The sequence below is a fragment of the Amblyomma americanum genome, chromosome 2 (assembly GCF_052857255.1).
Source record: "Amblyomma americanum isolate KBUSLIRL-KWMA chromosome 2, ASM5285725v1, whole genome shotgun sequence".
NCBI classification, from domain to species: Eukaryota; Metazoa; Arthropoda; class Arachnida; order Ixodida; family Ixodidae; genus Amblyomma; species Amblyomma americanum.
This window is the reverse complement of record NC_135498.1, coordinates 98,242,351-98,258,538: the sequence shown is the minus strand read 5'-3', so window position 1 is coordinate 98,258,538 and position 16,188 is coordinate 98,242,351.

Below are 16,188 nucleotides of genomic sequence, written 5' to 3'. Positions count from 1 at the left end.
TCACGCATCCGATCAACACTAAAGGCGCGAATATCCAACACTCGGCGAACAAATGAGCGCGGAGGAATCTATTGCATCTCGCTGTTTAGCCCGAATAGGAGCCCACAGAATTACACAGAACCCGCGTAAACGGAGCATGTAGTACGTAGCAGCATTCATACTTGGGTAATTTCTCGACCGACTTCCTTTCCAGCATTTCTGTCCTTGCTTACCCCGCTACCAGCGCAAGCCGGGGCTTCGGCACAGCTCCGGTTGTGTCAGGATGTTTTCCGTGTTTAAAGGTACTCTAAGGAAGAATATGAAAACCAAAGAAGACAGATAGACTATTTCTGGGGAACGCTACCAACTTTTTCCTGCGCGGAAAGTTGTTGATATTGTCGATAAAATCACAAATTAAAGTCCTAAAACTCATGCATATTGAAACCGCCTACCAATAATAAGCACTCTTATGTCATTAATAGGATGCATTTGAAACGCAGTCCAACGATCAATAAGAGCCTGTAAAGCGAAAGACCGGAAACGCGGCTGGAAATTGGTACTAGCCCTACGTTTGACACAGCCGCTCCGTCGTGTGGCGTTCCGCTGAGGGATTCTGTCTTTTTTAATGAATTATTTAACGAAGGCGTTTCATGCAAAAAAGTGCAAATTCAACTTAATGTCAAGTGCGTTTTGTGAAATTCTATACAGGTTCAGCAAACAACTGACTCAGTTTTTTCTTCACACCTGTTGCCTACGTGGCTCATTTTTCTTGCATTTAAAGAAAGTCCACAGAATAAGACAAAAAATTGCCTGATGTGGACTGTTTGCGCGTAATATTTCTAGATGCATTAAAGTTCTTTTCTACGACATTATATGTTTTTATATTTGGTGCGCAGCAGGCCGTAAAAGTTCGGACCCTCGCGCTGCACGGTGATGAGGTAGGCCGAGTTTGCATGCCCTCGACGGAAGAACTAGAATTGTGCCCACCGAGAAGAAGGCTAAGTATGACATTACACCCCCCCCCCCCCCCCACACGCTCATGACACCACGCTGAATGCTGTACGACGAATGGTTTCTTCACAATTTTGATATGAAAGTCTGAGAACAGATACAATTCGAATTCATGTCGCAAACTAGCTTTCAACTTGACTAGCTCATGTAAGCTACATGGAACAGAAATTGTATGACACCACCCAGAAGTCTGTGCGGCAAACGGTTGCGTCACAATTTTGGCATGAATGTGGGGATGCTGGGCTCTGCATGGAGGTCGGCCAGTGTCAAGTATATATGGATGAACGACGTGACCAGCTTGAAGACCTCCCCTTAATTTTCTTTCCGTTGGTGGGATTTTCTGTAATTCTGTAACACACACACACACACACACACATGCACACACGCACACACACACACACACACACACACACACACACACACACACATACACACACACACACACACACACACACACACACACACACACACACACACACACACACACACACACACACACACACACACACACACACACACACACACACACACACACACACACACACACACACACACACACACACACACACACACACACACACACACATACACACACACACACACACACGCCGACGGTTTTTCGACTAGTTAGAGGCTACTTCGCTTTGGCTTGTTTGCCAGGGGGGGGGGGGGGGGGAAGGCCCTTCTCATGAGGCGTGAATAGTGCGGTCATAAGTGTGGAAAAGCGGCTTGGAATTGTCACTTTGCTTTCGCCGCTTGAACTGTGGGAATGTTAGCTCTATTCAGAACATTGTGCTTTAAAGCTTTTACGCCACGGCGGGGATACAAAGCATGGGCCTGTAACCCTCGTCACTGACCACAACGATTGTGGCGTGAGTCAGCTGATCGCAATGCTGCCTTCTGTCCTTTTGAAGCCCCTATACAGGCGCATCAGTATGAAGGTATGAACAATGCCAAACTGTTACATGTTGGATGAGTAACTTCTTAGAACCCCGGAAATGTTAACGCTAGATGGCTGTCACGAGTTTCATTTTTACATCCTTTATAAAATCTAACAATGAACACTGTAAAAAGTACTTAGAAGAGCCGCGTGGTTTATTTATAACACATTTAGGACTTGTGGTAAAGGTTTTATCTGGAACGAGTTGTCCTTCCTTGGCAGAAAAAAATTGCTCTTCGCGTCAAATTCGCTCCGATAATGTTTGCAGTGAAATAATTTATTGCTTATTTTTAAAATCTTTCTCTTCATACTTGTAACCTTCTTTGTTAGGTGTTTTATATATAGCTTGGTCATGTCCAACATTCTTGAACAAAAATTTTGAATTTAGAAAACTGTATGGTACTGGTATAGAAATGATGATGGCAGTGGCCAATTCTTCCAATATGTGGCAAAATTTTTTGTTTATAGTGCTTCCCGCGCTCGCATCGAGCGGTTAAGATTGCCATAAGAAACCAATGGGGAACGCTTTTGATGACAGCAAAAACGTGAATAGCAAAAAATTGTAAGCCTGCCAAAGGGACATCTAAGGATATATTGAGTGTTAAGTTGAAATCGTACAGTATACTCGCTCATGAACCCTTTCTCGTTCAAAAATTCTTTTGTCCAGGATTGTTGGGTATGACACATTTTTCGCCTGTGTTAAGCCGAAGCGGTATACTCCGTATTGTTTGCAATTTGAATCGTACTAAACTGTTTTCAGTGTCCTATATCTATCTGACATTGTATTATAAATCGCGCTTCAAACAGCCGGCTACAACGATGGAATTTTAATGCCAGTATTTATAAATACCGTAAATAAAATTTATATTGTAACAAAGGGTTCGTGCAAAGAAAGTTCTTGGAGATGCCGGGAGTACTGAGGGGAATCCGCATTCACTCATGTGAAGCGAATGTGAAAGCCGTCATAAGTTGACCTTCGTCATGGCGGTATTTTTGGCGCCCATGAGTGTGTTGTGAGCGACCGCGCGAACTGGCGTCTGTCCTCTGCGTGGTGGACAGCTTCAGAAACAATTGCAAGGTCAGCTGAGCAAGGGCGGTAGGGGATAACTGTGTTGCCGGGAGCGGATGCATGCCTGCTGTGAGCAGAAAAAAATGGGGAGAAACATGTCGTCTACTGGGCGTCAGTGTTTGCGGGCGTACTGAATACAGGGTAGAACGAGGTGCCACTTCGTGTGGTTGGCAGCAGCGTACATTACCGGCATGTCACGCAGGGTGAGATAAAATTTTTCAGGCAGAATATTTTTTTTGCGGTTGGTAGGCTGCACAAGTGAGACCAATTATACTGCACTCGGCGAGCAGAGCTTTAATGACGTAAAACGAGAACACGCGTCCTTTGTCACTGAGGAGTTCACGAGGAGCACCATGTCACAGAATGAAGCGCTCGACAAAGAAGGGCGTCACATTATCAGATGTAGCAGCCGTGAGTGCGCCGGTTTCAGCATAGCTGGTCAGGTGATCAATGGCAAGAATAACCATCGGTTGCCAGCAGCGGTGTAGGGCAGATGGCTGTAAGTCAATTCTAACGGTCCCGAATGGGCCAGGCGTACAAAGAAGTGGCTGCAACTCATTAGCGGCGCGATTAGGCAGTCGCTTACGGCGTTGGCAGGTCAGGCACGAGCGGACATACTTGAGAATGAAGTTGTACATGCTGCGACAGGAGTACCTGAGCCGGACGCAAGTGCACGTACTGAATACAACCGCTTGAGCGCGGCTCATCGTGGAAGCAGGTTCCGATTTGGGACCATAGATGTTATGTAGTTGCTTACGACTAGTAAGTAACTACCACGGTGAAAGACATAGGTGTGCCAACGCCACCGCCAGCTGTTGCACAATACTATTATGCTTCCTTCTCGCTCGACAGATGGCGCTTGCAACTTGCGCCCGCAGTGGCGCCGTTCGTGGCTTTAGCACAGCGTCTCTGTATGCAGCTGCAGGAAAACTTGCGGTCAGCAGCTGATTTTTTAGGCGTTTGTTATACTGTGAATCCTCGTTAAAGTTCTGGAAAAGTTATCCACAGATCAGGCCCAGCGTAAAGCCCGTTTATCGACGCTCGCGGGAGAAGACAGATAATGCTACGGAGAAGCTTTGGTGGAGCGGGGATCAATCAAGCCAATATTACAATAGTTTGCAACTTCTCTCGGGTATGACATAGAACGACTTTACTTCTCACTCAAGAATGAAATAGAAGGAAGCACCAACTTAGCAGTCGCGTTTTAGAATCCAGTGGCTACAGTCCACCGATGGGGAAATGGATGTCTGTGTGTGAAAGCGACTGAACGCATGCCTTGGTGCGGTTACGCTAGAACTGCATGCGATGTTTGTGAGGATGATGAGTGAGGGTTTTTTGCACAGCCCAGAAGAACTTATAACTAGGGCCCGGAAATTTAGGCACTAAAGAACGCCGAAATAGGCGGGCATCTAGGCTCTAAAATATATGAAAATAGGCGCTATAAAGGAAAAAATAGGCGCTTTGAGTAATACTCTTTGTTTATTAGAACAAGATTTGTCAGTCAAGCACGGAACGTACTCAGTCCTCAATTGAAGCACGCCACAATAAAGCACATTCTCAGGTTTTCGAACTTGAAGCTCCTTCGGTTTTCGCTAAGCATAGCTTTGTACTTTGAAAAGCTTCTTCAACGTCACATGAAGTTAGTGGCGCGTACCTAAAACATGAGCGTTCATAGGGGCTCAGGCCTTCAGGTCATGTGGCCGTATCGTCGTCTCCGCGTAGAAGGTGTCCGATTTGAGAAATGGTTTCTAGGCCTCTATGTTTTTTTACCAATTGTTGCATCTTCGTAAAAGCAGTAGCGCCATTTCCTTCCAGTCCCCGAAGTGCTGCTTGTGCTTCTTCGACTGCCTTCAATGATTAATTCATCTATTGAGAGTCCAGCCTTTTCCAATTTTGTCATCCTTTCCCTCAATGTTGGAAAGTTTGCACTGATGTATGTCAGGTCTCTTTCCAAACACGTTTCTTCGAACGTTGCTCTTGATTTGATCACGCACTCAGCGTTATCCCTGTTTTTCTCACAGACAGATTTGACGACTTCAATGTGCCGTGCATAATATACTGCTGCGTTTATCCATGTTCCCCCTCGAGTCAAAACAGGCTTTGGGGGCAAAGGAATGTCAGGTGCTGTGGCGCGGAAAATAGCAATTCTTGACGGAGATTTAAAAACGCCTGTTTTGTGGTAGATACTCTGGGAAAACAGAGCCGGACATATTTGGCAACACGATGCATTGCATAAACAACGCTGGTCAGGTGAACCATGTTGTTGAATAAAGGCGTCAGTCCCTTTCCTGCCTAGCGCACGTAGAATGCCTCATCCGTGACGAAAAAAGAGTACCTTATCATGCTGAATATTTCCTGGTCATAGAAGCGACAGAGATGAAGTGAACAAGCGCGCTTTCGTCGAATGGCTGACCTTTTCAAAAACATCTGCGTTGAGCAGGATTGCCCGTCCGCCTTTCTCTGGGCTCAACGTTCCGACGATGAAGTTGGCCACATACCGCCCACTAGCGTCCGTGGTTTCGTCGACTGACACAAAAATGTAGTTGTCCCCAATTTCACCCCTGGTTTTGCGCGAGTATCCTCGCAGCGCTCTCTCGTATCTCTTACGAAGCGTTGATTCATCTGGAATATGCTGCTTGGTGTACTTTTCCAGAAAACTCCGAAGATCACTGTTGGTTAGTTTCCACAACGGGATATCTGCCACCAAAAATGCTTGACACAACTCTTTGGCAAATGACGATTCCTTCGCTGTCAAACTACCGCTGAAAACCTCTGGCAGTATGAGCTGCGATGTATACTCTTTCCTTCGCTTCAGGTTTGGAATATGCTTGTTGGTAGCACCATGTAGCGCTACATGGCATCGCTTCTCACTTGATATAAAGCACAGTTCCATCAGTTGAAAAAACATCTCCAAACTGCAAAACCCACTGCCTGCAACGAGCGCCTCTGGATATCTTTTCTTTGGGAATGTCGATACGAAATGAAATGGAGAGCGCTGACGAAGCAAAGGTTGTGAGCCCGCTCAAGTCAGTGTCGCGTGTTATGGAAGCGGCAGGCAAAGAAGTAGCTATTCTCTGCGGAGGGCTAGGCGGCCGAGAGTCGACCGAGCGAGCAGTGAGCGCGCGAGTATACGAGTCTTGCGCGCGTTGAGGCGACGGTCCCCGGCTGTACGGAGCGTGTTGAGGTGATGGTCCCCGGCTGGACTGCGCCGCTTTGAGTGTCGGGTTACACTCATGGAGGTCACATATAACCTCTTTGGTTGCGCCAACTACACTGCCAGAAAAACCAGCACCTTTTGTGCGTGCATTGGCCCGTGCCTTTCACCATAATTAGACAGATGTCGCAAAATTGAAAAATGGTACCGAGGACCGAAATGCCAGATTTAGGCATTTATGGGCACAAAGTGCGGTTAAATAGGTAGTGTTCCTAGAAAATGACAAAAAATCAGGCAAGTGAAAAAATCACCATTTAGGCATTTATACGCATGTTTAGGCGAATCCCTAAAGTTCCGGGCCCTACTTATAACCCAGGAACAACCTCATGTGTTTATTTCATACATGAAGCAAAAAGTAGTCACTGCAAACCTGGATTACACACGAAACACCTAAATTCCACTGTTGTGTATACAATCAAAATAATAAACAGTACACTCAGCTAGGCTCATTGTGATCATACGTGTTTGGACATTTTACGCAAGCCCTGGCCGTTGTCAACGAGCTTGCGTTTCATTTGCCGGCAGTACTGATGCATACGAAGAATTATATAATCCTGTCCTGTTTGTGGATAGTACAAGGGAAAGTGAAAGTGAACTTCGGTAGTACAGCATGAATTGTTTTATTGTAGAGATCTCTCAGATTTGCCTATTTAGAGAAATGTTCTTCAGCTTCCATAAAAAGCTGATTGAGGTGCGTGTTAGGGTGCGTAAGTCTGCCCCTTGTTTTGCAATTACCGAGCTCAGCTTCGGGCACCTTTGACAAGCCTTTCTGACCCTCCAGTGCTTCCTTGCACGTAGTGCAGGAGGTCTGATTGAAAACGTTCCTGGGTACAAACCCTGTAACATAATAAATTATACACTCAACAACACTTGCATCCTTATTATCATACTCAAAGACTTCATCACACTCCCAGCTCCCTTCTCGATTAGACCGTCAAGCCTCCCTTTTAACTCGTCCAGCTTGTTTAGTTCCTTCGATGCTGAGCTGTTATATGCATTCTTAAAGTCAGCCAAAGTCACAACGCCGTACTATTCTTTCTCGGAAGCTGAACAGTTTCCAAACCGCGGTGGCTTCAGGAAGGAGTAAAGAGACCGCATACGGTTAAGTTGCAAGAGCGTTGGGAAAGTTGGGTGTTCGTTTTGGCCACACGATTGTCGAATAACACACAAAAAAACATTCCAACGGGTCCTGAATAGTTTTTCCGGCGAGGACATACCTGAAATCGCACTTTGTCCACAGGTAGATTGACAGCTCACGAGCAGATTTGAGCGTCACTATTAATCCGTCCGCAGTTCACCGGCTTAAGAAGAGATCTTGAGGAATTTATCATTTTGTAGCTTCTTTCTACCATTTGTCAAGTCAATCAGAGGCACTCTCAAGAACTTTAAGATCATTCATTGCATTTGCAAAGCGCTGGTTTAGGACATCAAATAAGTTGTTTATAAAGATTGTAAACACGATAGTCGGCTAGACATTAAAAAGCCGAGGTGCTCCTCTACGTGCGTAAAACAAAATACCTTTTGCTACGGAATTGCTGAAAATTTGGGTGGCCAATTTCACTCATTTTAAGCACGTTAAAACAATTTACATGGTTGTAAGTCAATTTTAGGCATAATCTCACCTCAGTTGCGTTCTTGGTGTCTGCTACAAACAGGGCGTCGTAGCAAAACCATTAAATGAACTTAATGAAAGAGATTAGGTGCATCTGCGAAGACATGCACCTGTCGCGATGAATCCAGTGGGCGCTCAAAGGCAATTATAACATGCCCCACAGCACCGCTGATTCCAAGCTATCTCCACATTGCTCTATTAGTACAGGCGCCATCACAAACAACTGCATCAACACGAAGGCATACTTCTTCGAAGTGTACAAAGCACTGAAGCAGCAGCTGTGCCAGGAGCCTCCCTTCCGTAGGTGCATTGGAGGCGAACACAAAAAGGCACGGAGCACTTCCCCATGTCACCAGTAAATCAGTGTAGTGTGAAATCGAAGAGCAAGCTTCAGAACAGTGACTCCACAGCAATAACCACGACTCGCACAAGAGCGATATCCGGACGGGAAAAGGCGCCTAACAGCAGCTACGCAGTGTTGAGGATAGAGGTCGAAGTCCATCGCAGGCCACCATTGTTGGGGATTGCGCTTCAACGCCACCGGTGCCACCAGAGTTGGAGATGGAGGGGCCCTTGAGGATGCTTACTCGTTCAGCATCTCAAGTCTCGTCTCTGAATGACGTTGTCGAAATCTGTTACGGAGGAAAACCGTACAGTAGGGTTTATTTACACTTTTATAGGCATGAGAATAAAAAGAGGGGATCTCTCCGAATGGAGGATCTTAAGGGAGGATCATAATGGAGGATAATTTTCACTGCACTCGCTGTTGAGTTTTATAACGTTCTTCGTCCCTAGGTTCCCCAGGTTGAAGACGTCCTCGCCGGGGTGGGATTGGCCTGAAACTTTCACTCATGCGCACAAACTCACACCACCGCACACAGGGACACGCCCCCGTCACACCTCGAGCCTGGGAGAGAGGAGGAATGCGTCGAGTTCACGTCGACTGTGAGAGGCGATGTTATCTGGCCATCCGAAAGTTCCCACGCGCTGCTGACACCTGTTCTTTAGATGTCAGCAGAAGAGCGGGGCTAGGTCGCACGGTCGGGTTGAGAAGCCGAAAGGGGTCGTTTCGTCCTAGTAGATGCTTGCGAAGATGGCGGACGATTACCGCTAGCCCGCAGCCATACTCCCACGCTGTCCGTCTTCCACTGGAAACGAGGCCCATTGTTCCGCCAACATTGCCACGACCATTGGGGAAGATAACCGCCGCTCGTCCGCTGCGGCGGCGTCTTTCGGGGTCCGCTCCACCGGTGCCCAGAATCCAACCGGGTGACGCTCGGCGTAGTCCTTAGCGGAAAGCGTGGGAGCGTTTACTATCGCTTGGCTCAAAACCATCCCGAAGAAGCAGAAGTGTTGGATGCCAGAAGGCGAGACTTTCTGTCGCCGTTGCTAATCTAGACGGGCTGTCGCCGTCTGTAATAGCGGGCAATATGAAGCGCGCGCGCATTGAAGCTCCCTAGCGGGCAGCAGTTTGGTGCACCCTCTCTTGAACTGCCGGCCAACTACTGCACTATCCTCTCGGCGCGGAGCGGTGCTTCATCCTTGCCATTCGCTCACCTAGCCTACTCTTATACCGTGGTAACTACATAGATTCCGAACGCAGAGATGCGCGTGGCGTCCATGTGTACTTCGATTTGTGCTTGCGGGTTGAAGTGCTGCAATATGGGTGGTGCTGTGAGGAGAGAGAGAGAAAGGTGGAAGCAAAGGCAGGGAGGTTAAATAGGCGACGCCTAGTATGCTACCCTCCACGTGGCAAGAGGAACGGAGGGAGAGATTGAAAGGGGAGAGAAGAAGGGGAGATTTCTTTTCCACGTGTCCGTAGGCGATTGTATACTAACAGGGTACACAAGGCACTCATTGAAAGTTTACAACCTTGAACTTAATCCTGAGTGTTTCAAGAACTTGAAAAGGTTGAAAATATCCTTCACAGCTGTCCTCTTCGATTAAGGTTTGGTCCAAAAACCCGGAATCTTGGGCTTCAGTAGGAGGCCGAGGATCTAAGCGGCGGAGGTTTGCGGCCAGAAGGAGACGCTCACAGTCAATCCGGGGCGCACACAAAGTTGGCGCTCAATTGTCTCGTCGCACCCGACGTTATCACGCCACGAAAGTCTGCCATTGTGATTAAGTGGAAGCCAGCATTTGCAAATACCACTCGCGCGCACAGGCGACACAAGAGCGTATCATAGCAGTGGAGATGTCGGATAAAATATTGAGTTGGTGTAAGGGGTCGAGGTGGTGCAAACGGCATGCCGAGCTCGCAGGGGTATACCATGACGCTCAAATGTTATTTCGGCCAATCACTCGCAGATGTCTCACTGCGTCGGCTTTTGTCAGTGGTATCCGGAGAATAATGTACTACTGTGGGCCGATCGAGCTACAGCGCCAGCTGCGTCGTTTCCGACGATGTCATTGTGTCCTGGTAGCCACTGTTATCTATTTATTTATTTATTTCATAAATACTGCCGACTGCCCTTTGGCGGTCAAGGCAGGAGTGCACAAAGGAAAAAAAAATTACAAAGTGGTAACAACAAAATAACAGCGACAAAGGGCGATTACAGTACGAGGACAAAATTCAATAAGACCAACGGGAAGCAAAAAAAAAGTACAGGCAAATCATCCGACGTCAAACAGACTAAGTGAAACGAATAAAAACAAGGAAACCGAAATACACTGTGTACTAGACACGCTACTGCGATACATGAGCCGAAACAGCAGACAAGAAGGATTCTGAAGATACCAGGTTGGTGATATCGCTTGGCAGTCGGTTCCATTCGGAAATGGTGCGTGGAAAGAAGGAACAAGAATATGCTTTTGTTCGGCATCGTGGCATCAAGATAGTCCTTTCGTGTTTGTTACGGGTGGGGCGTGTTGTGTTGTATTGCATGTAACTCTGAAAATTCAGTTTTGTTTTATTATGTATGATATTGAACAACATTTTTAGTCGGTGCTGCTTGCGACGGGATTCAAGAGTGGGAAGCCCAGATCTGTGGAGCAAATCAGACACCGAGACCTGCCGACCATAAGCGTGGTAAATAAACCGGAGTGCTTTCCTCTGGACGCCTTCAAGATTTTTTATATCCGTTTTTGTGTGCGGATCCCATACAGCGTCGGCGTATTCGAGCACTGGACGCACAAGTGATGTGTATGCTGTCAGTTTAGTTTTGCTCGTGCAATGCTTTAGGCGGTGCTTTAATAATCGAAGTTTTTTGGACGCTGCTGAGACAATGGACTGGATGTGTACGCTCCAGTTCAGGTTGGATGTCATGGTTACCCCAAGATATTTCACCTGAGTCACTGAGTTGATCGGAAGGCCATTGATTTTGTATGTGCATCGGAGGGGTTGTTTCTTTCGTGTTACTGTCATTTTTCCGCATTTTGAACTGTTTATACCCATTTGCCAAGTACAACACCAGCTGGAAACTGCTGTTAAGTATTCGGCTAGGAGTGTCTGGTCTTCGACTGATGTGATACTATAGTATATAACACAGTCGTCGGCGAAGAACCGACAGCGTATGTGTGAGTTGAAGGACAGGTCGTTCAAATAAATAAGGAAGAGAAGCGGCCCAAGGACTGAGCCCTGGGGAACTCCTGAAAGTACCGGCGCTTTTGTGGAGTGAGATTCAGATATCTGAACAAACTGATGCCGCTGTGTAAGGTAGGAATCTAACCATTGTACTACTTGCCGATTATTTAACCGCCACCTTATTTTTAACAAAAGATTGCCATGCGATACCCGGTCAAACGCTTTTTCGAAGTCAATGAAAATTAAATCTACCTGTACATTATTGTCTAGTGACATCATAATTTCATTTGTGATATGAATAAGCTGCGTCACTGTCGACAAGCCTTGCCGAAACCCGTGCTGGCTTTCAATAAAAAAACCGCTTCCCTCTAGGAATGAACTTATGTGCTTGAAAATAAAATGTTCTAACACCTTACTGGACGTACATAACAAAGAAATTGACCTGTAATTCTTCACGCAAAGCTTGTCTCCTGATTTGTGAAAGGGTATCACCTTTGCTGTTTTCCAATCATTTGGAATTTCTCCTGTCCTGAGACTTTCAGTAAAAATAATGAAAAGGTATTTAGCGCACCACTCAGCATATCTGTACAGAAAAGCGTTAGGAATATCGTCTGGTCCAGAGGATTTTTTTGTGTTCAACTGCAATAGAGCCGAAACAATACCCTCATCGTTAATAATTAGGTCTGGCAGATTGAAATGGCTAGTTTGAGATTCGGAGACTAAGTTGCTGTTACTCAGGAATACAGAAGAAAAGTGCTCATTGAAGGCAGTCGCTAAGCAGAGGGAGTCGGTAACAACTGTGCTGTTAAGGAGAAGTTTGTTAACCGGGTCTTTTTTCTGTGACAGATGCCTCCAGAACATTTGGGGGTCAGTTTTTAGAAAATTGTGCATCTTTACATTAAAAAAGTGGTACCGTGAAGATTTTATTTTTGAACGCAGTTCAGCCCGAAGAGCCGGCAAAGCACCACCAACTTTATTGCTTGACCTTGATAAGCGCTTCACGCGACGTTTTAACAGTATGATCTCGCGTGTTATCCAGGGACACGCCATTTTCAGCTTCTTATGTTTAAGCGGCACGTACTTGTTGATACATTTATGAACCGTACTTTTGAATTCTAACCACAAGTCGTTCACACTTGTACGCCCATCAGTGTATTTTTTAGCAAAGGTTTCATACGTCAGTTCAAGCTGATCTAGAACGCTTTCATCCTGAGCATTGTTAAAGTCGCGAAACGCTTTTCCTTCCTGATGAACAATTACTGGTCGCATCAATTCGCTTTTTAAAGAGCACCGCTTCATGCTCTGATATTCTGGGGAAGACATCTGTCGAAAAGCCCAATTGACTAACAGGGTCTGATATAAATACCAGGTCAAGAAGAGAACTCGTATTTGCTGTAATCCGCGTAGGTTTCTGAACAACCTGGTTTAAGTTATAATTAAAAGCTATGCTGAGCAAAGCATCCGAGTTAGCACACAAAGTTTGAGCGCACAGAGAATCCCAGTTGATGTTTGGCAAGTTAAAATCGCCGCATACGATATCATGGCTATAGCGCTTTGTATGTTCATTTAAAAAGTCGTGCAAGTTGTCCAGTACAGAAGTATCAGCATTCGGTGGTCGATAAATAACACCTATTAAAAGACTAAGCTGAAAAAGACGGAGAACAACCCAGACCATTTCAGTGTTGGTGTGATGCGGTATCAGCGTATAGTCGATGCCTTTCTTTATCAGAATAGCGACACCGCCCCCTCTTGAAGTGCGGTCGCGACGAACGATTTCGTATTGCTCGGATGTGATAACTGCATCATTCGGAATTGCATCATGAAGCCATGTTTCCGTTAGAACAGCGGCGTCAGGATCGTGTGTGAAGAGGAGGCTTTCAAGTTCATCGAATTTATTTACTATGCTTCTAGTATTAATATTAGGCATTGAAAAGGAATTCAAAGATGGCTGTGCTCTTAGTGCTCCTGAGCTCTGTGTGTTACTCTGTGCGGACACGGGTTTGGAAACAGACCATCACTTTGAAGCGCAGGGAACTCTTTCATTGCAGGCGTCGTCCCATCGATAGAGTTTGCCATTTATTTGAATTTTGTCAAACTTGAGCATGACCTTCTCTTCTTTCAACCTTTGCTCTTTCGCACTTTCCCAAAGCTTCTTTCGTATTGATTGAACGCGAGGGGAGAAGTCCTCGGATATACTATAGCCTGTGTTTTTCAGATTTTTACAGCTTTTGAGAATTCTCTCCTTGACCCTCCCGTCAACTAGCTTAAAGATAACCGGTCTGCATTTGTCCTCAGCGGCTTTCCTATTCTGTGGATACGTTCAATAGCCACATCCGAAATTTTCAACCGGTTCAGAAGAACATCCTTGCAGACCGTGTTCTCAAGGTCCTGGAGCGTTTCGTCCTCGGTTTCCTTAACGCCAAACACAATTAGTTTGTTCCGCCTGCTTCCATTTTCTAGGTCGTCTACTTTCATAAGTAGACTGTCGACAGTTTTTTCCAGTGATTCTACTTTAGAGGTGTAGTCAGTAACCGTTGCGGAAATATCGTCTAGCTTCTTTTCGATAGCAGACAGTCTGGTGTTAGTAGAGCTTGTATTTTGTTTCAGCTGTTTAAGATCTTTCATTATTGTTTGCAGCATTTCCTGTGTAGAAGGACCTGGGTTTGGTTCTACGTCACCACACATAGCAAGCACGTCAACAAAACAATGATACATTGCTGTAAAGACGTAACTAACGACCGTGGGCACGGCAAAAGCAGTAGGCACACATTGTCACTGCGGTAAGAGTAAAGAGGTTGTTTGTCTCTTACCTGGACAAAAAACAGGAACGGATTTGTTAACCGCATGGTTCCAACGCCTCCGCCGTGCCCACTGGTCGCGAACCGGGCAGAAGCTTCTCTTTTATGCGCTGTGACTGGTGACGTAGTCGATGGTGGCGTGCGATGCGCAGGCAGTAGTGGTGTCCAGTTGCGCAGTCCTATCACTTTGGTCTTCGCGATGCATTCCGATGAAGAAATCACGCCGGAAACACGATGGTCGGTCCAATTTCCAGGGCTGTCGTAGTACGCCCCCTGTGATGTGGGTTCCACGTTCACGAAAAACACGGCCTGGACAAAAAACAGGAACGGATTTGTTAACCGCATGGTTCCAACGCCTCCGCCGTGTCTTGACCCTCTTCCAGTGCGTGTTGAAGATGTCTTACCTCCGCTATGAGCTGTTCGTGATCGCTATGGCGTAAAGCAGAATTAAGACATCGTAGGGCAGCAGAAGGCCGCCCATTTAGGGGGCATGTCTGCACCGATGCACTGCACACCTACACTAAGAGCGGCCAATTCTGACCCTGTGAAGGATGTTCGATGCGAAATTATCTGGTGAATACTGGCGTATCTCGGAGGAATGAGCACGGCGCAAGCTGAACTAGTTTACGATACCGAACCATCTGTATACATATGAGTGCGGTCACTATAATCGGCGTGGAGTAAGTAGTGTGTCAACTGTTTAGCGGCCGGCGTCAATAATTTCAATTTCTTCGCTATCCCTGGAATGGTAAGTCACACACATGGCTCCCGCAGACACCACAGCGCAGAGGAAGGTCGTGCGGCCGGGGTACACTGTAATGGAATGGACTACTGCTGGGCTGCTAGTACTTCTCAAACGCTACGCGTGGTCTCTGTACCGCCACTGAGGCAAGGTAATGCTGGGTAATATTTGTTAAATGACGCATGCGGCTCCGCAGGGTTTCAAGGGCTATATGCGTCGACAGTGGCTAGTCCTTGGCGAAAGCAACGGAGGGAAATCGACAGAAAACTCAAACATCTGCCTCAAAAAGCCTCGGAAGCTCCATATCAGTTGGGAAGACAATATTACTTTCCAGCAGGTTCTCAATGATATGATGATTCAGCTTATGTGTCTCTAAATTCTGCCGCCTGTTCTACTGCAGTGCATTCGCATCTTCCTTTGTTCGTGGGTTTCCGGTACTTTAACCTGGACCTAGATTTTTTGTGTTCGCTTTTCGCGGCGGATATGTCTGCATTTTGCAGTTTCATTTCCAGAGACCAAACTCATAATTTTGGAATGTTCCCTCCATAAAAGGAAGGTTCAGTACCACTGAAAGCGAACTTTTTCTCCGCCAGCTTGTCGACCTTACAATAAATGGGTAATTGTTTTGCGAAAATGCGATGAATCTTAGCAATATTGATGACAAAGTTCCCTTACGGTTCATCGCCTGCTTTATTTCCGGTATGCTTACTTCGAGCCCAGCTGTTTTGCATAGTAGGCAATTTGATTTTTAGCGGTTTCTGCATTTTAAACCGTTAGTGAAAGAATGTCAGTTAGTGAGAAAAGGCGTTGTCTTGTTCACCCTCGGCTGGCTCGAGCCATAGCGAAGACATGAAGATCTCAGTTGCTGCTTGCAGGGTATATGGGGCAGGGAAATGGAATCCGAGTTGGTAGAGGCGGCTTGTGGCAAAGCTTCCTGAAGCTTGCAGTAGCATTTCGCAAGTGTGCCCGCGAATGTTGATACCTTCAATGTGCAGGGCTAGAACTTACTGTAGCAAATGTGGTGAATCTTTAAAGCAGCGTGCGATCAACAAAGGCTGCCGTATTTCCAGGCAAACAAAATGAGCCCATCTACCCTGCCCCTTGTGGTTCGTGCGTCGCAATGTCTTCCACTTATACGCTGATACCCCTGGTAGTAGCATTTTTTTGCATGATATCATCGGTATCGGCTCATTCTAAGCTGGTAAAGAGGATCATTATCAAGTACTCTCTGACAAACGCGGTCAGAAGTTCTTGCGAGGAGAATATTCAAGAGTCCAAGAGATTAGAGGATGGCCGGATT